General features: G+C 48.4%; 1 protein-coding gene across 1 annotated transcript in view; it reads right to left on the minus strand.

Annotated features, from left to right (window-relative positions):
• The window catches only part of Bicral (BICRA like chromatin remodeling complex associated protein), a 47,650-nt gene extending 26,374 nt beyond the window's left edge, over positions 1–21,276 (minus strand). Inside the window, exon 1 of the mRNA XM_090355647.1 lies at positions 21,201–21,276. The gene's annotated coding sequence lies outside the window, so the exon portion shown is untranslated. The remainder of the gene's footprint in view (positions 1–21,200) is intronic.
• Positions 21,277–21,557: the final 281 nt, after the last annotated feature.

A 21,557-nucleotide genomic window follows, 5' to 3' on the forward strand; every position in this document is an offset into this window, starting at 1 on the left:
CTCTCCAGTTACCCACTCGTGCTGGACAGAGGGATTTTCATGGGAAGAGCGGGTAAGTATCCTCAGGTGGGGCCTTCCCATTACTGGCTAATTTGTTCAGATGCTGGGTGATTCGGGGTCTTCACTGAGAAGATGGGTGAGAACGGAGGAAGGAAAGCTGGGAGAAGTTTGTCCAAAGTGGGCACCGACGGCCATGTGAAGTCTAGCTCCCAAGACTTCTCAGCAATGAAAGGATCCTGAGGGAAAGCCGGAATCATGGCTGATCTGCGCAAGCGAGCGTCTTCCTTGGTTCCCGATACGTCACGCAGTACCAGCACACTGGCTCAAGGTCATTATCATCACATGTTGTGCGGTCACCCAGACATGGCAAGCATGTGGAATAAATTAGCTGCTTGGGACACGCAGCTAACTAAGTCTACAAAGTGGATGAAGTGGATGTCTTTTTTTCTTTTTCTTTTTGTGTGTGTGCCAAGACTAGGCTCACTTTTTCAAGCGTAGCTAACACTAGCACTCGAGCCACAACTCCACTTGTGGCCTTTCGCTGGTTAACCAGAGACGCAGCTCGCAGACTTCTCTGCTTAAGCTGGCTTCAAACCCTTCTCAGATCTCAGCCTCCTGAGCAGCCGGGATTGTGGGTGTGAGCCACAGGGGCCAGTAGCTCTATCAATGGAGTTCATCTTGTCGGTCTGGTTTTGATAGCATCTGCAAGTCTGGCTCAGTGGGGCAATATACACACATGGGTGGGCGCCCAGGGTTTGTCCCCAGCACCACAAACATCAACCAGTACATAAAATCATCTATCAAACTTTTTTTGTGGTTGCCAGTTCTGGCAACAAGAACTCAGCTTGAATGCCTAAGCACTGTCTTTGGGCATCCTCAAGGCTAGCGTTCTACCAGTTGAGCCACAGCACCACTTGCGGCTTTTCCTGTGTATGTAGTACCAAGGAATCAAACCCAGGGCTTTGTGCATGCTAGACAAGCACTATATCACTAGGCCATGCTCTGGCCCCACCAAAATCATTATTAAGAAGTAATTTAAAATGTGAGAAAGAGCCTACACCAAAACCTTGTTCATAACTGCCCTGACTCTCCTGTTAGACCCCTCCCCAGGTCCCGTATCTGCTACCCACCCTGAGGGTTTACACATGGTGGGAGGAAGGAGTGTGTCACAGCACCAGTCCTGTCACCCAGGTATCCCTACTACAGAACTTTTGCTATCCCAAGGCTTAATGTAGTAAGCTATTCCTTAAAGAACTAACAGCCGGACAACAGTGGTTCACACCTGTATACTTAGCTACTAGGGAAGCTGAGAGTGGAGGATCATAGTTTGAAGCCAGCCTGGGTAGAAAAGTCTGAAATTGGTTGGGAGTTTGGCCTAGTATGCACGAAGCCCTGGACTCAATTCCTCAGTACCACATGCACAGAAAAGCTAGAAGTGATGCTGTGGTTCAAATGGCAGAAAGTTAGCCTTGAGAAAGCCCAAGGACAGTGCCCAAGCCCTGAGTTCAAGCCCCAGGACTGGCAAAAAAAAAAAAAATGAACAAAATGTTAAAGGGCTGGGGTTTGAACTGAATGCCTCACTCAAGCTAGGCACCATGAACCCTTCTCTCCCCATGGGAGAAGCTGGTGGAGCACTTGATTTCAAAGAGCCTCCTGGAGGCTGTCAGCAGCAGCCCTACCACACAGGCCCTCCTGACGCCGCCTCTGACCTCCATCTCAAGTGATCCACACCATGACTGCAAATAATGACAAAATGTAGTATAATTCCCTTGCGAAGATATTGTCAAATGATGGAAAAGTCCTCTGATTCTAAGATGGAGGACCATGTAGAGTGCACATGGCCCGTGAGTGAGGCGAGGTGTTCCCTGGGAAGCTGCCTTGGGTCCCGGGTGGGGCGTCTAACACAGGCAGACCTGAGGGGGAAACACCCAGATTGTGAGATGATATCTTGCAGGTCTTGCACAGTCAGATAGTGAGCAAGACGAGTCCCCTGAGTAATGGTAGCTCTAACTAACAAGATCTGCAACCAAGGGAAGGGACTGGAACACCTACGAAGTTCTGGCAGGCCACAAACAGAAATGACCGTCTGGAACACTTGCTACCACCCTTTAAAAACTAAAACTATGTTAACTTGTTCTCTGTGTCTATGTGTGTGTATTCCAGTTCTGGGTCTTGCACTCAGGGCCTTGGGCTCTTGCTTGGTTTTTCACTCGAGGCTGGTGCCCTACCACTTGAGTCCTACTTCTACTTTCAGCTTTTTGTTGGCCAATTAGAGATAAAAGTCTCATAGACTTCTCTGCCAGGGCTGGCTTACAAACCACCATCCTCACATCTCAGCCTCCTGAATAGCTAGGAAGACAGGTGTGAGACAACAGCACCCAGCTTAAACTGTTCTTCATGGAGTCAATAATAGCTGAATAATAGCTTTTAATGAATAGTTTTTAATCAAGAACAGCATAAAAGTGACAAAAACATGGGGGGGTGGGGAAGGTAGAGCTACACCTCAATGTGACTAAAATGTTCCTAATGGACTGAAGAATTAAATGAGGAAAAAAAGCTCACACTATAGAACAGGCTGAGTGCCAGTGGCTCATGCCTACAATCTTAGCTACTCTGGAGGCTGAGATCTGAGGACTGTGGCTGGAAGCCAGTCCCGGCAGGAAGTCAGTAAGATTCTTATTCTCTAACCACCAGAAAACCGGAAATGGCAATGTGGCTCAAAGTGGTAAGAGAGCATTGAGAAAAAAAACAAAAAATGCTCAGGAATAATGCCCAGGCCCTAAGTTCAAGTGCCATGACTGACGAAAAAATTAAAATGAATAAATGAATAAAAATTCTCAGAATGTGGTATGATGTCATAAGATACAGAAATCATAACAGACTGAAAAATTCCATGCCATAAACATTTTAGATTCTAGAGTACAGGTATGGCTCAAGTGAGAGAATGCTTGCTTAGCATGAGTTCCAATCCTCCTCTGGCCCCCCCACCCCTGCAAAAAAAAAAATGATTCTGTCATTCTGTTGGCTAATTGGAGATAGAGTCTAGGGCTTTTCTGCCCATGCTGGCTTCAATCTGAGATTTTCCCATCTCAGTCTCCTGAGCAGCTTGGGTTCGAGGTAAAAGCCACAGGTGCCTGGCCACTGTTCCTTTGAATGAGATCCCATGGCATCGCCCAGGCCATCCTCAGAGTGAATCTCCTTCCTCAACCTCCTGCCTGCTGGGGTTACAGGCATGCACCACTATGCCTCCCTGGACATGGGTAAAATGTTAACTTTATGTACTTCTCAAAATATAATTGTACTTTTACTTATCAAGGTGTTCTACAAAGGGGTTACCATTGTTTTTTTTTTTTTTTTTTGCCAGTCCTGGGCTTGAGCTCAGGGTCTGAGCACTGTCCTTGGACTTTCTCAAGGCTAGAGCTCTACCACTTGAGCCTCAGCACCACTTCCGGCTTTTTTCTAAGTATGTGGTACTGAGGAATCGAACCTGGGTCTAGGCAAGCACTCTACCACTAGGCCAAACTCCCGGCCAGGGGTTACCATTTTATAAGTCAGGTAATGAGCCCCACAAACAGACAAAGAAAAAATTCTCTGAAACTCTGGTAGGATAGGGAAGCAAAGCTAAGCACTGCGTGTAATCAACGCTCGGCTCTGCTTGTAGTTTTGGGCAATGTCCCTTCCCCCGTAAATGATAATTTTATAACAGGTACTTAATAGTTTTATATCCATCTAGCTATTTCTATGCTTTGCCTGATACAATTAGTTTACTTTTGAACAACTTGAGTTTTTAGAGGCCTGCCTATAAGCTTTCTCAGTCTTTAGTAGAGGGTAATGTTGCCCTCTGCTGAGGCAGAACTGTTCCATAAACTTCTCCTGATATCCCACCACATATGAAGAGTTCTGTACTCTTGTAGATGAGAACATTAACTATTCTCAGCTCCCAGTATTGTTTCTTCTTTCTGAGAACTTGAGCAGTTTCTTCAAACATCTGCAGTGAAGGGCTGGGACGTGGCTCTATGGTGTAGAGCAAGCCTTGGGTTCAGTCCCAGAAGTGCCCCGCACAAAAAAAAAAAACGTACAAAATGGCCAGGCGCTAGTGGCTTATGCTTGTAATCCTAGCTACTCAGGAGGTTGAGATCTGAAGATCCAGGTTCAAAGCCAGCTGGGGAAGAAGGCCTGTGAGACTCCTACTTCCAATTAATCACCAGAACCAGAAGTAGCACTGTGGCTCAAAGTCATAGAGGACTAGTCTGGAGTGAAAGAGCTTAAGGACAGGGTCCCAGGCCCTGAGTTCCAGCCCCACAGCCGGGGGTGGGGCTAAGAACTGAAGAGCTAAAGGAAGAGACTGCAGATTTCCAGGGTGGTTTCTATGGAGATCTCCTTCTCTGTGAGTGTTAGCTGTATCACCCTAAGCTGTATCCTATATCAGGTCACACTCATGATCCTCATACCTTAAGCTTGCTTTTTTTCCCCCCCAATGCTGGACTGTGAACTCAAGAGTCTGAGCACTGTCCTTGGGCTTTCTCTAGGCTAGAGCTCTATCACTTGAGCCACAGCACCACTTCTGGTTTTTTCTATGTATGTAGTACATACATAGAATCAAACAAGGGTCTTTGAGGCAAGCACTCTACCACTAGGCCAAACTCCCAGCCCAGATCTTAGCTTCTTGAGTAGGTAAGGAATGAGCTACCTCGTACCCATTCAGCCCAGTTCAAATGAATTCCCTCTTCTCCTCCTCCTTCCTCGGGCTATCTCCACTAGAGAGCCATAATTCTAGCCCAGTTTTTAACTTTTTTTAGGTAGGTGTCAGGAGCCAAGCTAAGCTGCCGTATCGTGGAATCTAACTGATAAGAACACCTGGGGTTTGTAAAACCTCATCCATGTAAGATAAGCTTGACTAATACCCTGCCCTGTAGAATAATCTTTAACCCTCGTCCTCGGTGCATTCCTGGAGAATAAGGTGCAAATGATGTTGCTTAGTAACCTGTCCCATGTCAATTACCTTCCCTGAGAATATATAAGCAGCCGTGCAAAAATAAAGTTTGAGACCTTGATCAGAAACCTGTCTTGGTCTCCCTCCTTGTGTCTGGTTTGTCTCTCATTCAGGTCTACTCCTCCTCGAGCCCTAGTTGACTACCCCGCGGGCCGGGGCAGGTAGGAAGGTAAACCTCGTCTGTTAATCCATCAAGGTTTTGAAGAAATCGCTTTAGGAGGTGGAACCATTTAGCACCATCATCAGCATGAGTTACAGCAGGACATCCCATCCCGCAGGAGCGGGGCGGGGGCAGGGGGCACTGCTGTCTAATTTGCAGTTTCTCCATATCTCCTCTTGTTTCCTCCCCTGAAAAATAGAATAGCTTCAGGAATGGAAACCCTGCTGCTTTAATTCAGTGACGGTAAAGAAGATTCACTACTCACTTAACAAGCATTTACCATCCTCGGTGTGCTGGTGTGCTGTTCCAGGCAGTGAGCACCGAATGACAATATCACAACGTAACATGGAAACAAATGCGAATGCTGGCTCACGTCTAGAATCCTAGTCACTCAGGAGGCTGAGCCCTAAGGATTGTGATTTGAGGCCAGCCCAGGCAACCAAGTCCGGAAGTGGAGCTGTGGCTCACTTTCCTGATGACTTTGTCATCTTTACCTCCTTATATGAGGTATATTTATGGGTATATCTTAGATTGCTAATCTTGAGTCTGGGGGCAGCACCCAGGACCTGAGTTCAAGCCCCAGGAATGGCATTAAAAAAAAAAAAGTAAAGCAGTTGGTGGCTCACACCTGTAATCCTAGCTACTTAGGAGGCTCAGATCTGAGGATCTAGGTTCAAAGCCAGCCCAGGCACTAAAGGACCCAGGACCGGAGACTCTTATCTCGGGTAGGGTGGTAGCCTTGAGCTGAAGAGCTCTGGGACAGTGCCCAGGCTTAGTTCAAGCCCCATGACCCACCCCCCCAAAAAAAAATTTGCCATGAGAAACTTAATTCAGGACACGTCTTTTAAAGTCATTTAGGATATAAAGTACTGCCACCTTTCCCTCTGATGACATTTTAATGGTTTGGATGCTGTTGAATTGGTCATTGTAAGCTTTCTGACAGGATCCCTGTTCTAAAGAACTCTTATTTGGGGGGAGACGGCAGGGTGGTTTGTTACAGTGCAGAAAGCTTGAGTCAAGTGCTGGCTGGGGCTGTGGGCAGTGGCTCCAGGCTGCTTCAGGTGAGGCTGCTGGGCTTTTATGAAATAATGATAGTGTGCTAGAAGAAAACATGGTAATGTTTTCATAATTATATTAGTGTGTAATAAAAAGCAGGTGTCCACTTCAGTATGATTGCCTCTGAGGTTTTTCAAGGACTGAATTCATTCTCCAAACGGAGAAGAGGAAAAAGACTTAAGAAAGGTTATTTGGAGGAAACAACCTAGATATTAAAATATTCCTCAAAGCCAAGTCCTGACAGTTCATGTCTAGAATCCTAGCTACGAAGGAAGCTGAGACCTAAGGATCCCACAAGCAGGCAGGCCAGGGAGAGGTGCTTCTGATGCCCTGTACTCCGAAGTACACTTGGGTTCTCCAAGAATGTACGTTTTGACTTTGGAGACCAGATTGTGCCAGTGGAAGAGCAAAAGAAAGCATTGTAAAGCTCAAGTTACTCCCCATTCCCCTTTGAAATCCATTCTGACTCAAGTGCCATTCTCCCAGCCTCTAGACACAAGAACTTTCCACATCTGTCCTCCCAGCTGACAGCTGCCTCATTTCTAAAGCTACTGAGGCCCGGGAGCGTAGCCTAGTAGAGTGCTCGCCTAGCATGCATGAGGCCCTAGGTTCGATTCCTTGGTACCACTTACTCAGAAAAGCCGGAAGTGGTGCTGTGGCACAAGTGGCAGAGTACTAGCCTTGAGTAAAAAGTGTCCAAGGACAGTGCCCAGGCCCTGAGTTCAAGCCTCAGGACTGGCAAAAATAAACAAAAATAAATAAACAAAGCTATTGAAATCTCAACCATTATTCAAAACTTAGCTTGAAGCCTACCTCTGAAGGAATCCTTCTTAGAAAGCATTGTGTATCTTTAAAATTTTCTAGCACGCATTCTGAAATGGTGTCTTTGGACACTGCTGAGACTTATAGGATTCCTGGCTTCAATAACAGAATATAGATTAGCCCATTACGATGACACTTCATTTTGTGCCTCTGTGCACCCCATCTGTCCAGAAGGAATTCAGGATCTGCCTCTTTGACATTTGATGTCTCTAGTAACACAGCAGGTGTCAGTTCTTTGACTTGGCTAATCTTTCTTTACCATTTGTCAGTGTAAATGTACTTGGTATGTATGATTATCTGCAGGTATGGAAATGCTTTAAAATATTTGGAAATGGCCATTTTTCTCTTAGAAAGCATTGGTACTAGTAATCTAGTTAATATTATTAGGTGAACTCTTGACTTGCGTTGCTCTCTGCCATGAGTAATACCCAAAATATTTTGGTTTTACAGCATATTCCAACAAAAACAAGCTGAATAAAAACATGCAACACTACTGACAAACAAAATTCCATTGTATGAAATCAGAAACTCATGTTTGGTAGGACAGTGTATTGCGAAATCAAGTTTTTTTTTTTTTTGCGAAATCAATTTTTAAAGAAAAAAAAAAACTTTAAAAAATATTGGAGCCGGAGCTGGGTGTGGTAGCTCACGCCTGTAATCCTAGCTACTCAGGAGGCTAAGATCTGAGGATCATAGTTCAAAGCCAGCCTGAGCACTAAAGTCTGTAAGGCTCTTATCTCCAATTAACCACTAGAAAAGAGGAAGAGGTGCTGTGGCAACCACCAAAAAGCGAGAGGTGAAGCTGTGGGTCTAGTGGCAAAGTACTAGTTGTGGTCAAAAAAGCTCAAGGACAGGACCTAGGCCCTGAGTTCAAGCCCTGGGACTAGCACACAAAAACAAAACAAATAACAAAAGAAACAAAACAAAGGTTTTAACAGTGACTGGAGAGAATAGTTACATATAAATGTAGCATATTACTCCATACAAAATGTCACAGTGAGTTTTCACAGACTTAAAAGATGCTCAATTATAATCCCATGTTTAAGCTCTAAGAAACAAAATATCTAGTGTGCATACTTTTGTCAGTCCTCAGCCAAGGGTATGAGAACTAGAATGTACACTTGTAGTTATCAGGACATGCTCAGTGGGAGATGAAATGCTCTAGAGGAGGGGCTGATAATGGCCACAAAGTACTCGGTGAGGGCAAAGCACTTGAACGTGCCTAAAATACTTCCTTTTACAATAAGAAGCAATAAAAAGCCATCCCTGTTTGAATGTAATTAGTCACTCAACTTTGGCCTCAGGACAGAGATGCTTGCTCAGATGAGGGGCCCAGGGCTCCTCAAATAAAAACCCACCCAGCAAGTTTATAATTCTGTCCTCTATGGTCGGCTGAAGTCTTAGGGCTCCCTTGTCAGAATCAAAGTTCACAATGTAGTATATACTGAGTTTTTATTGAAATAATTGCTAATGGTTATTATAATTTAGTTACAGATGTAACTGTTCAGTGCATTAAGGTCTTTGTTTTTTTGCAGGATCTTAGCTGGTTTCAGTATAGCCCTGGCATGAACTCATCATGATCATTTCTCCTTCTACTCTTGAGTATGGGGATTATGGTAAAAATAAATAAATAAAAAATAACAGGGCTGACTGGTAACTCAGGGAACTACTTAGAGGAAAGTAATCTGTCAAAGTATCTTATGATAGAAGATATTTCTACTACTCAGGAGGCTGAGATCTGAGGATCTCAGTTCAAAGCCAGACCAACCACCAAAGTCCATGAGACTCTTATCTCTAATTAACCACCAGAAAAACCAAAGTGGCACTGCCGCTCCAGGGGTAAGGTGGTAGCCTTGAGCTGAAGAGCTCAGGGACAACGCCCAGGCCCAGAGTTCAAGCTCAACGACACACACACATATACACAGAAGATATTTCTGCCTGACAAAATAATCTGACATAAAAACATTTCTAGTTGGGTGCAGGTGGCTGATGCCTGTAATCCTAGCCACAGGAGGAACTGTGACGGTGGTTTGAAGCCAGGTTGGGCAGGAAAGTCCACGAGGCTCTTAGTTCCAGTTAGCCAATGTTGATAAACGGCAACTGTGTGGTAAGGAAGCATAAAAATACTTGGTGAATTATATTCTGCTGTTAGGAATTCCAGGTGTTTATTGCTGGACTGAGGTGATTCACTTCGGACGCTGAAAAGTAGTCCTGGGTTGCAGTAATGGAGACAGCCTTGCCTGCCCCCTAGAAGGTCTCTGGACAGAATTTAAGGGAAGGAAATCCATGAATGGGGATATCTCTTCCCTGCAAAAAACATATTTTTGAGCATCTGTGCTGAGGATGATGCCAGAACACAGGATGGCAGCAGCAACCTGCCAACCTCAGTAGTGCAGACAGGATGAAGAAAAACCCTACCTGAGGGCTGGGGGTAAGAGTGCTTGCCATGCAAGCACAAAGCCCTGGGTTCGATTCCTTCGTACCACATACACAAAAAAAAAGCCAAAAGTGGGGCTGTGGCACAAGTGGTAGAGTGCCTAGCCCTGAGAAAGCCCATCAACAGTGCTCAGGCCCTGAGTTCAAGTCTCAGGACTAGGGAAAATAAATAAATGAATGAATGAAAGAATGTATTTGCTGGGCGCTGGTGGCTCATGCCTAAAATCCTAGCTACTCAGGAAGATGAGATCTGAGGATCGAGGTACTTAGGTCCATGACCTTGCACTAACTGCCAGAAAACTGGATGTAGTGCTGTGGCTCAAATGGTAGAGCACTAGCCTTGAGCTGAAGAGCTCAGGGACAATGCCCAGGCCCAGAGTTCAAGCCCCATGACTGACAAAAAAAAAAAATTCTTAACCTTCAGGGCTGGGAATGTGGTTTAGCAGTAGAGTGTTTGGTTAGCACGAATGAAGCCCTGGGTTCCATTCCTGTGTACCACATAGAAGAAGCTGGAAGTGGCGCTGTGGCTCAAGTGGTACTGCACTAGCCATGAGCAAAAGCAGCTCAGGGACAGGGACCAGGTCCTGAGTTCAAGCCCCAGGACTGGAAAAAAAAATCCTATCTTCATTCTTTGAACATTCCAAGAAGAAAATAATTACTTAAGTCACATAATTTTCCAGTTTCTATACAAATGTTTGAAATGAAAGATAATAAAATTAAACTTTTTTTTTTTTTTTTTTTGCCAGTCCTGGGCTTGAGCTTAGGGCCTGAGCACTGTCCTTGGACTTTCTCAAGGCTAGAGCTCTACCACTTGAGCCTCAGCACCACTTCTGGCTTTTTTCTATGTATGTGGTACCGAGGAATCGAACCTGGGTCTTCATGCATGCTAGGCAAGCACTTTAACCACTAGGCCAAACTCCCGGTCCCTAAAATTAAACATTTTTTATACTCATTTTTGGGCTTATTTTTTTCTGGTAGTACTGGAGTTTGAACTCAGGGCTTTACACTTGCTAGGAAGGTGCTCTACCCTTTAAACCACACACTTAGCCCCTGAACAGGGGCTTGAATTTATTCCCAACAGTAGTCCAGCTCCTTATGATTCCTGAAGCTTTTTTAGTTGAGATGGAATCTCATCAACATTTTTTCCCCAAGCTGCTTTTAAACTGTTTTCTTGATCGGTGCCTACCAAGTAAGCTAGGATTACAGGTGTGAGTTACTACCCCTAGCTACATTTCCTTTTCAAGGTCACCTCACTCACTTAAAACAACATGATTCTGGAGCAGTGTGGACCTGAGCTGTGTGGACCTGAGCTGTACCCAAGATTAAGAACACAGTCTTGTCCACACTGACACCCAACACTCTCCTGGGAAAGAAAGCATTTTTCCTCATTTGGACTCTATCTCCCATCACTTAAGATAGAACAGATTTGTAGCTGTATTATTGATCATATTTTTTCCTCTTGCTTCATGAATCTTTATAGTGTCGTCTTAGGAATACGTTATTCTCTAACAGTTCAAGTTTTTAGGATTTGACCTCATCTTATAAAGTGAGTGGCTCATGCCTGTCATCCTAGGTGCTCAGGAAGCGAAGACCTGGGGATCACAGTTTGAAGCCAGCCAAGGCTGGAAAGTAAGATTTTTAGCCCAAGTAAAGTACTCCGAAGAAGATGGAAGTAGAGCTGTGTCTCAAATACCAGAGCACTAGCCCTGAGCAAAAGAGAGGGTCTAGGACAGAGCCCACGCCAAAAAAAAAAAAAAAAAAAAAAAAAGCCATCCAGAGTGACAAAAAAGAAAGCCATGTGGAGACCTATAACTAGAAACTGCTCCACATTCCAGGTATAAACTTTAAGCGTGGTCACACCTAGAGGTGGGTTTCCACAATTTCTAAATTTCAACAATTCCCACAGATCTAGAGAATTAAAATATAAACACAAAATAAAAATGCAGCAGGGCCAGGAGCATGGCCCAGTGATAGAGTGCTCACCTAGCATGCATGAAGCTCTAGGTTTGATTCCTCAATACCAAACACTTAGAAAAAGCTGGAAGTGGCATTGTGCTTCAAGTGGCAGAGTGATAGCCTGCAGCAAAAAGTGTCTAAGAACAGTGCCCAGGACCCAAGTTCAAGCCCCAAGCCTGGCCAAACAACAAAAAAGTAAAAAGCCCAGGCACTAAAGTCCATGAGACTCTAATCTCCAATTAATCACCACTAGAAAACTATGAGACTCAAGGGGGAGTGGGGGGATATGACTGTAATCCTAGTTACTCAGGAGGCTGAGATCTGATGATCATAGTTCAAAGCCAGCCTGGGCACTAAAGATAGACTCTTATCTCAATTAATCCCTAGAAAATGGGAAGTGGGGCTGTGGCTCCAGAGGTAGGGTGGTAGCTCAGGGACAGGGCCCAGGCCAAGTTCAAGCCCCATGACCAACCGACAAAAAAAAGCAACAGCCTATTTCTAAGTATGCATATTTGTATCTAGGAAATTAAAAAAAATTCTCCAAAAACCTCAAAATCAATTTTTACTACGAGTAACTAAGATGTTTTTTGGGCCCAGGAGTTTGGCCTAGAGGTAAGAATGCTTGCCTAGCATGCATGAAGACAGTGCTCAGGCCCAGAGCTCAAGCCTGGGACTGGCAAAAAAAAAAATCTGACCAAAACAAAGTTTTTATTCTGTGGGTGGATAACTGTAGAAGTTGCTTCTAAAACTAAAGATATGCCAGGAGCTGGTGGTTGACACCTGTAAGCCTAGCTACTCAGGAGGCTAAGATCTGAAAGACTGAGGCTAAAAGCCAGCCAGGGAAGAAAAAAGCTCATGAGACTCCATCTCCAAAATAACCAGGAAGCTGGATGTGGTGGCTCACGCCTGTAATCCTAACTACTCAGGAGGCTGAGACCCAAGGATCAGCAGTTCAAAGCCAGCCCAGGCAATAAAGACCCTGAGACTCATCTCCAATGAACCACTAGAAAACGGGAAGTGGGGCTGTGGCTCCAGGGGGTAGGGTGGTAGCCTTGAGCTGAAGAGCTCAGGGACAGCGTAAAGGCCCAGAGTTCAAGCTCCACAATGACAATAAAAACAAAGAAAAAAAAAAAAAAGGAACTGGCAAAAAGCATGGCTTAAGTGGGGGAACAAGGGAAACAAGTGAGGCCTTGTGTAACGAAAGGCCCTGGTAACAAAACACATATACAAAAGGGGTCAGATCTGAAGTGTACTGCAAGGAACTCTTAATAACTGACATGCGTGCATTCTGAAATTCTCTCACATCTGGTACTACTATAAGACCAGCAGATTGTGAAATTCTTCCTTTTTGCAAATGGGGCTTACTAGTAAGGCAGGTGAGGAGGGCTGGTTGTCTCTCCCACACTTGCTCTACCCACGTGCCCCGAGAGGGCTGTGCCCTCCCCCGGGGTCCCACCACACATCAGCTCACTCGGAATCCACACAGACAGCTGTCTTTACTTTTTTTAAATTGCTGTTGCCTGCTAGGGTTAGGCTTTCTTGTACACAATTTTCATTATGAAAATATACCAGGTGCCAGTGGCTCACTCCTGTAATCCTAGCTACTCTGGAGGCTGAGATCTGAGGATCGCAGTTCAAAGTCGGTGAGACACTTATCTTCAGGTAGCCTCCAGAAACTAAGTGGAGCTGAAGCTCTAGGGGTAGGGTGGTAGCCAGGAGCTGAAGAGCTCAGGGACAAAACCCAGGCCAAGTAGGGCAATAGCCTTGAGCTGAGGAGCTCAGGGACAGCACTCAGGCCCAGGGTTCAAGCCTGACAAGAAAAGAAAAGGAAGAAAGAAGGAAGGAAGGAAGGAAGGAAGGAAGGAAGGAGGGAAGGAAATTCCACTACTCCCTACTTACTCCTCTTTGGAAAGAAGTTTATTGTGTATGCTGAACAGACCAAAGTGAAATAATGTAAAATTTAAGCCAATTATTTTTCCTAATGTGTGAAGATAAAGGGCAAAGATACCCAGTGCACTTCCTGATGGTTGGGGGGGAGGTGACACCTCCACTCCCCTGGGGACTCAACTGGAGCAAATGAGCGCTTCATGTTTTCAAGGTAGCCAAAGAACCCACAAAAGCAGAAAATGTTCCATTTCGCAACTTTATTAAACATGTATTTGTAATGAAACAAATCAGACCCTGGTAAGTTACAGCTGGTAAGTACACAGGGGCATCTGGGTAGAAGCATCGGGCATAGAAAAGTCTTGAATGGAGGCACACATGGACACATGGAGGCCTTGCCCCAGCTCCTCCCCTCCTGCCCCCACCCCAGCCTGCTCCCTCCACCCTCAGCTCTCCTGAAATGCACTAGAGATGGGCAAGCCCATATGGGCATGGCTGTGCCCACAAATGAAAAGGTTTCCACTAGGCAGTGCCTTCCTGGCCTGCACCCTCTCCCCTTCCTGTCAACTCCCTGGCCCTGAGGCCTCCTTGTCCACCAGAGAACACTATCGACTACAGAAAGGGCACGTCCTGCAGTAGTCTGGGCAGATGCCAGCCACACCCCCTCCCACAACTTGCTCCTCTCCCTTTAAGCTCAAAGCCTCCCACCACAGTCCCCACAAGTGACTCCAGATCCTCAGTGAGAAGCCAGGAATGAGTCTGCAACCCCCACTTTCCCATTCTCCCCTTTCTACTTCCTCTTGCTCTCCCTTATTCTGTAGTCAGGTCTGGGTACCCGGAGAAAGCAAGCACAGATTCACAGAGGAAAGACAAAAGCACTAAAGGAAAGTACTATATCAACTCAGCATTGCTTGACACTTATAAAAAAAATCTCCATAGGCACTAGGGGCTCAAGAAATCCTTGCTGCTAAGGAAGCTAAGATGTAAGGACTACAATTCAAAGCTGGCCAGGGTAGGAAAGTCCAAAAGACTCTTACCTACAATTACAAAAAACCCAAGTGGCTCATGTGGCAGAGCAAATAAGAAACAGTACCCAGGCACTGGGTTCCAGGACAGTACAGACCCCCCCCCCCCGTCCCCCGCCCAGGCTAAACTCAAACTGTCAAGTGCTGGGAGCACCCGCTGTAGCCAGCAGCCTTCCCATTTCTTTTTCTCCAGATCCCTCTAACAGAGCAGGCCACCACCGACGTCTGCCAGGTTGAAAAGCTGCTGTTCTTTGCTTATCAGCATCTGCACTGCCCAGGCTTCCAGCTCGCCTGCCTTGTTTAGGGCTGTGATAAAGGGTAGAAGAGGAATCCACACACAGCCAGAGAAGACCAAAGAAGGCCAAGTTCACTCTGCAATGTCTGCAGGTCACTGGCAGTTACATTCAAGTCTGGGGTGACAATGAAAGAGGGGGGATACTTCCTTTGAGATGTGATTTCTAAAGCAATTTTCTTCATAGAAAAAAATAACAGGGCTGTGTATGTACAGGAGATAGCAAGTAACAATATGCCACAGGTATTTTAATACTAAATGTTTAAAATGTTACTTCATTTTCATTGTAGTAAAGTATACCATTGGGTTTACCTAACCATTTCCACTGCACAGCCAATGGCACACTACATACACGCTTTTTAAATAGCCACGGCCATCGGCTCCAGAGTTCCTCACTGTCCCAAACTAAAATAATATCCATCTGCTCATTTTTCCCACTATTATTTTCAGAGTTAAAACAGGACCGTGTAGCATTCCTATATATTCCATTTCATGTTCACCCTATTAATATCTTGCTTAAGTATGCTGCAATTTTCGTGATTTTTCAGGGTCAATTCATGGTCCTCACCCTCACACCTTCTTTTGCTTTGCCTCCCAACTGACATGGCAAGGCTCAGCAAGGAAAACAGGAAATCGTGGGCAAGCACTCATGGTTCTGCAGAGGAATTTCTTCAATCACCTGCCTGCTCTCTGTAACAGCAACTGTTGCTGTCAGAAAACCATGCATCCAACCAGCCTGGGTGAGTCCCTGCGAAGCACTCAGCGTCCCTCAAGCCTTACCTGCTCTCTCTAAGCTCCTCATTCAACGCAAGGTGCCTGTCACTCTTGCAACCAACTACCACCCTTCTTCCTCTGCCTCAGTCTCTAGCCTTACCTTCTTCCCACTGAGAACAAAGGCCATCACCAAAGCACCCTCTGTCCTGACTCCCATCCATGCCACTCTGCCTCCAGCTAGGCTGCACACTGCTGGCATGGCGTGTACAAGGTCTGCTCCTTGGGCCATTCCTGTCTCTCTGCTGCCTTAGTCTCTCCCTATTGGCTACTTAGAGCTTACATGAAAATGTACTTCTGGACCAGAAGTGTGGCCTAGTGGTAGAGTGCTTACCTAGCAAGCACAAAGCCCCAGGTTGGATTCCTGTCCCACATTACACAGAAAGTACCGGAAGTGGTGCTGTGACTCAAGTGGTAGAGTGCTAGCCTTGAGAAAGCCCAAGGACAGTACCTGGGGATGATGGGGCTGAGTTCAAGCCCCAGGACTGACAAAGAAAAGAAAGAAAATGCACTTCTGAGCCGGAGTCATGCTGGCTCATGACTCTAATCCTAGCTACTCAGGAGGCTGAGATCTGAAGATCACAATTAAAAGCCAAACCCGAGCTGAAGGTCCATGAGACTATTATCTCAAAATAACAGAAAACCGGAAATGGCATTGTGTCTCAAAGTGGTAGAGCTCTAGCCTAGAGTTGAAGAGCTCAAGGACAGCACCCAGGCCCAGAGTTCAAGCCCCACAACCAACACATCAAAACAAAAACAAAAGCAAAAACTTCTGTTCCTCATGGCTTTAAAAGCCATCTCTGCCCTAGCCACTACTGTGCTGATCTCACTTGACAGCAGCCACCGCCCTCTGGTCCCCTTTCACTAGCTTCTCCACACCACGGGCATAAAATCTAAAAACTCTCCCATAGCCTACAGAAGTGCTGAAAGAGCACGCCAGCTGCAGGACTCTGTTCTCTCCTGGTCACCAAGCCTTTCCTCCACACACAGCCCTGGCTCCCAGGACATTCGGGAACACACCAGTGTTTCCCAGGAAGCACAAGCTTGTGTTTCCAGTCTCATTGAGGGGCCGGAAGCATGGCCTAGTGGTATAGAGTGCTTGCCTAGAAAGCAGGTTCAATTCCTCGGTACCACATACATAGAAAAAGCCAGAAGTGCCGGGCGCGGTGGCTCACGCCTGTAATCCCAGTCACTCAGGAGGCTGGTATCTGAGGATCAAGGTTCAAAGCCAGCCCAGGCACAAAAGGACCTGAGATTTTATCTCCCAATTAACCTTTAGAAAACGGGAAATGGAGCTTGGCTCAAGGGTAGGGTGGTAGCCTTGCGCCAGAGCTCAGGGACAGTGCCCAGGCGCAGGGGTAGGGCGGTAGCCTTGAGTCGAAGAGCTCAGGGACAGCATCTAGGCAGAGTACAAGCCCTATGACCCACAAAAAAAAAAAAAAAAAAAAAAGCAGGCCGGGAGTTTGGCCTGGTGCTAGAGTGATTGCCTACATGCATGAAGACCCAGGTTCGATTCCTCGTTACCATACACATAGAAAAAAGCCAGAAGTGGTGCTGAGGCTCAAGCAGTAGAGCTCTAGCCTTGAGAAAGTCCAAGGACAGTGCTCAGGCCCTGAGTTCAAGCCCAGGACTGGCAAAAAACAATAAAAAAAACACAAAAACCCTCCTTGACTATTCTTGGCCAAACTCAGCCCCACAAGACACCTAAGAATCTTTAATCTCAGCTGTATCCTACCTTCCCTACTTGCTGCTAGTTCCTTATTTTTAAGTTCCAGTAAAGGCTGCTTAGAAATAAAGCAACCCTTCCCAGAGTTATTTTCAGTTTCCTCTTGTTTCAAGTAATATTGAACTTTAGCCAAAGATAATTATTTTGGCACTTAGGAAAAACAAGGAAAAAACCCACAAGAAATATTAGAAACTAGAAACTCACTATAGGTAGGTAGCAAGGTGTAATCACTGCTCCTTATGTCTTCCAACATGGAAGACAAATATAGAAATATGCACAAAAAAGCATCTTAGCCACTTTCCTAAGTTACAAAGCATAACAGTAATGAGAATAAATTAAAATGCATGATCCAGACTTCATCACCACCTGATTCTCAAGTCACATCTGAACCTGTTTCTGACGTGTATTTTTATCCATTCTGTCCTTATTTGATTTTATGTTTACAATAACTTGTCTATTTTTCTCCCCCAAACCTAAAAGATGTTTCTATAACTCAAAATTTAGGAAAGGCCAGGAGCCAGTGGCTCACACCTGTAACTCACACTAAGCTACTCGGTTTGAAGCCAACCTGGGCAGGAAAGTCTGTGAGACTCTTATCTCCAGTCAACCACCAAAAAAACGCTGGAAGCAGAGCTGCGGCTCAAGTGGCAGAACACTAACTTTGAGGGATAAAGCTCAGGAATAGCACCCTGACCCTGGATTAAGCTCCAGGAATTGAGAGCGCTCACACAACAACAAAAAAGCCTATAATCCTAGCTACTCTACTCAGGAGGCTGAGATCTCAGTCCAAGTAGGAAAGTCCCTGAGACCTACCTCCAATTAACTACCTAGAAACCAGAAATATAACTAGGGTTCCATGTGGTAGAACGATACCCTTTAGCAAAAAAATTCAGTGCCTAGGCTCTGAGTTCAAAACCCATCACCAATGACAAAACAAAACAAAACCCCTACAATGATTTATCTTTATTTCAAGGCCTTTTGTATCTTGTGACTATTCTTTATCCAAATCCTGCACTCAATTCTATTTATGTTGCAGGCTTGACTAAACTAGTTGGTCTGGCTAAACTTAGAAAGCTGGTATATAACATAACTTCTTACAAAAATAAGGCAATATATTGAGCTGAAGAGCTCAGGGACAGCACCTAGGCCGAGTTCAAGCCCTATGACCTACCTACCTACCTACGCCTACGCGTGCACGCGCACGCGCACACACACGCAAAATAAAAATAATAAAAATAAGGCAATATATACTAACAATATGAAAAGTACCAGTGTTTTATTTACCTTATTTTTAATTTTTATATATTTGTATTATCTTTATGTAATCGTACAAAGGAGCTCCCACTCAACAAAGTGGTGCTGTGGCTCCAGGGGTAGGGTGGTAGCCTTGAGTTGAAGAGCTCAAGGGCAGTGTCCAGGCCCAGAGTCCAAGCCCCACAACTGACCCCCCCCCCAAAAAAAAATCTAAACAAATTTTAACCATTTGATGAATGGCAGCTAGGAAACTGTATGCCATGCAGTCCTTAACTCTCCTGTTGCAATGAGAAGGAAGCAGAGTGCTAGCATAGTTGTAAGAAGTTCCAAATACACCCTGGGGTCAAGTGGACACAGAATCCTGCTGGGAGAGGAGGGGTCTTCAGCAGGCCAGAATGTCAATATTACAAGGGGCTGGGAAGAGCAGTAAGTTCAAAGCTAGAACTGAGGTTAGGGCTGGTGGGGAGGCCTGGTAGCTCATGCTGTCAATCATAGCTGCTCAGGAAGCTGAGGTCTAAGGAATATGGTTCAAAGCCAGCCTGTGAGACTATCTCCAACAAGCTATTCCCTCCACCCCCCCAAAAAGGAGGTCCAGGAGACTCTCTCCAGATAAGCACCCGAAACAGCAGTAAGTAGAACTGTGGCTCAAGTGGCAGCGTACTCACTAGCAAAGAGCTCAAGGGAGGCACCGAGGCCCTGAGTTCAAGCCCCACCATTAGCGCGCACACAAGGGCACCACCGGTCCCGCAGAGAAGGGCGGTCACAGAGCTCCGCTGACTCTGACACTCAAGACTGGAGATCACACTTACACAGCAAAAGGACCCCATGCTAACTGTGCCAATTCAAACAAAACCCTGACTGCACTAAACCTCGACCCACGTCGATTCTCCTCCTCTAGGAAAGAGATCCTAAAAACCAACCCTGCAGGGACGCCTGACAGGAGTTAGATGGGGCACCCAACCCAGGACCATGAGAAGCCGTCAAGAGCGGAGCAGGTTTTCCTGGAGGGTCCCCCGGCGGGACGCCATGACTGCCACCCCCGGTGGCCTCGGGAACCATTCCCGACCCCTCACGGCGGTGCAGGCGCCTCTCCAGCGCACACACCTGGAGAGCCGGAGGAGTAAAGGGAAAGCCCCGTCCTTCCTTCACCCCCATCCCGTCCAGAGCCCCGCCGCCGCCTCGGCCCCTCCGATCTGACTCGGAGCGGGGATCCGGGCCGGGCTCTTCCGCCCCACGACCAACCGAAAAGCACGGGCGCGCGGGCGGCCGAGCCGACCCTCGTCCTCGGTCCGTGCTCGGAAGGCCCTGACCCCCGGGGCGGGGCGGCCGGAGGAGCGGCGGGCGGCCGGCGGGCCGCGGCGCCCCTCTCCCCGAGCCCGGGGCCAGGCGCGGGGTCGGAGGGGCCCCCGCTCCCGGACGCCCCGCGGCCGGGCCTCCGGGGTGGTGGGGACCCCCCCCCCCCGTGCCGCCTTCCCCTGCCGGCGCCCGGCGGCCGCTCGCTCCCGGCGCCCGGGCCCGCGAGGCTGCACCGAGGGCGCCGCCCGCGCCACTAGGGAAGATGGCGCCTGCCGAGCAACTGCGCCACCAGCCCTGGCCGCGGGCCAGGCCCAGCGCCATCTTAGCGCCTTCCGGACACCCCGCCACCGCCGCCTCCCCGGGCCCCGGGGCGACTCGGGGGGCGCCGGCCGCGTCGGGCCCGGGGATTCTCGATCAAAAAAAAATTATTTTTTAATTATTAAAAAAGAAAATGGAGCCGGCGCGCCGGTGCGCAGGCCCGGCCCGGCCGCGTGCAGGCCGCGGGTCCTCGCCGGGGCACCGGGGCCGGGCGGCCGGGGAAGGAGCGGCGCGGCGGCCCCGCCGGCGGGCGCCCGCCGCGGGCCCGGAGTGGGCCCGGATCCCGGGGCCTCGCGGCGGCCCGCAAAGGCGGCGGGCGGGCGGAAGCCGGGCCAGGGCAGGAGCCGAGGCTCCGGGCCGCCGCCCTCCCCGCCCCGCCGCGGTGTCCATTTTGTGGAGGAGAAAGCAAATGCGATTCCCACCCGGGAGCGCCCGAGACCGCGGAGGGCGCGGGGGGAGCGGGCGCGAGAAGGGGAGGAGATTGGGAAAGCTGATTTTCCTCGCCCGCCCGCCCTCCCTGCCCCCGGCCGGCCGCCGGCCTCCCCGCGCCGAGCCCCGGCGGCTCCGGAGGGCGGAAGACACCCTCGCGCTCGCGCGCGCCCCGCTCCTTCTCCCCCGGCTCAATCAATGAGTCATTAAAACGCTGCCCTCCCCTCCGCCCGCCCGCCCCGCCGCCCCCACCCCGCGGCCCCGCTCGCGCCCTCTCCCCGCTCCAGAAATTTGCATCCGCGGGAGGGAAAAAAAAAAAAAAAAAGGAAAAGAAAGGCGCCGGGGTCCCCACCCGCCGGGCCCCCACCCGCCGGGCCCCGGCCGCCGCCGCCGCCCGCGACACTGAACTTGGGCTTCCCGGGCCCGGCGGGCGGGCGGGCGGCGCAGGGAAAGGCATAAACACTCGATTCTCCGTGTCCATTAAACATCCACCCACCCCACCATCACCCACCCACAAACCCACCCCCCCCAAGAAAACACAGCCCTAGCCAATAGCTCTCGGGGCTGAAACCTAATATCCTGGTTTTGGCGACTCGATGTTTAATCTGCTCCTCTTTTCTTTTCTGTCTGTCTGGAGATGGATCTCCTGCCCCCCTCCGCGTCTCCCCTCCCCGGAGGAAGGAGGCAGGGTGAGTGTGTGTGTGTGAGTGTGCGTGCGTGTGTGTGTGTTTCTCCTTGAAATTTTTATCACAAAATTATAATACACTCAAAGGGAAACTCACCGTCATGAAAAAGCAGTGCCTTGTCAACGGGGTTTCTGCGCCATCGCACCAGGGGCGGCGGCGGCGGCGGCGGCGGCGGCGGGCGCGGGGCGCGGGGCGCGGGGCGCGGGGCGCGGGCGCGGGAGCTCCCGGCCGAGCGGCGCCGGCCACACGCGCTCCGCTCTCTCTCTCTCTCGCTCACCCCCGCGCCGGGCGGCGGGCGCCCGCTCCCCGCGCCCGCCCGGCCTGCATGCTCCGCGCCCGGGCGCACCGCTCGCCTGCTCCTCGTCTACCTCCAAACTTCGCTTCTTGCCTGGCAGGAAAAAAAGGAAGGAAAAAAAAAGGAAAGAAAGAAAGAAAGAAGGAAGGGGGATTAGG

This window comes from Megascapheus bottae, chromosome 22 (assembly GCF_031878675.1).
Source record: "Megascapheus bottae isolate mThoBot1 chromosome 22, mThoBot2.hap1, whole genome shotgun sequence".
NCBI lineage: Eukaryota > Metazoa > Chordata > Mammalia > Rodentia > Geomyidae > Megascapheus > Megascapheus bottae.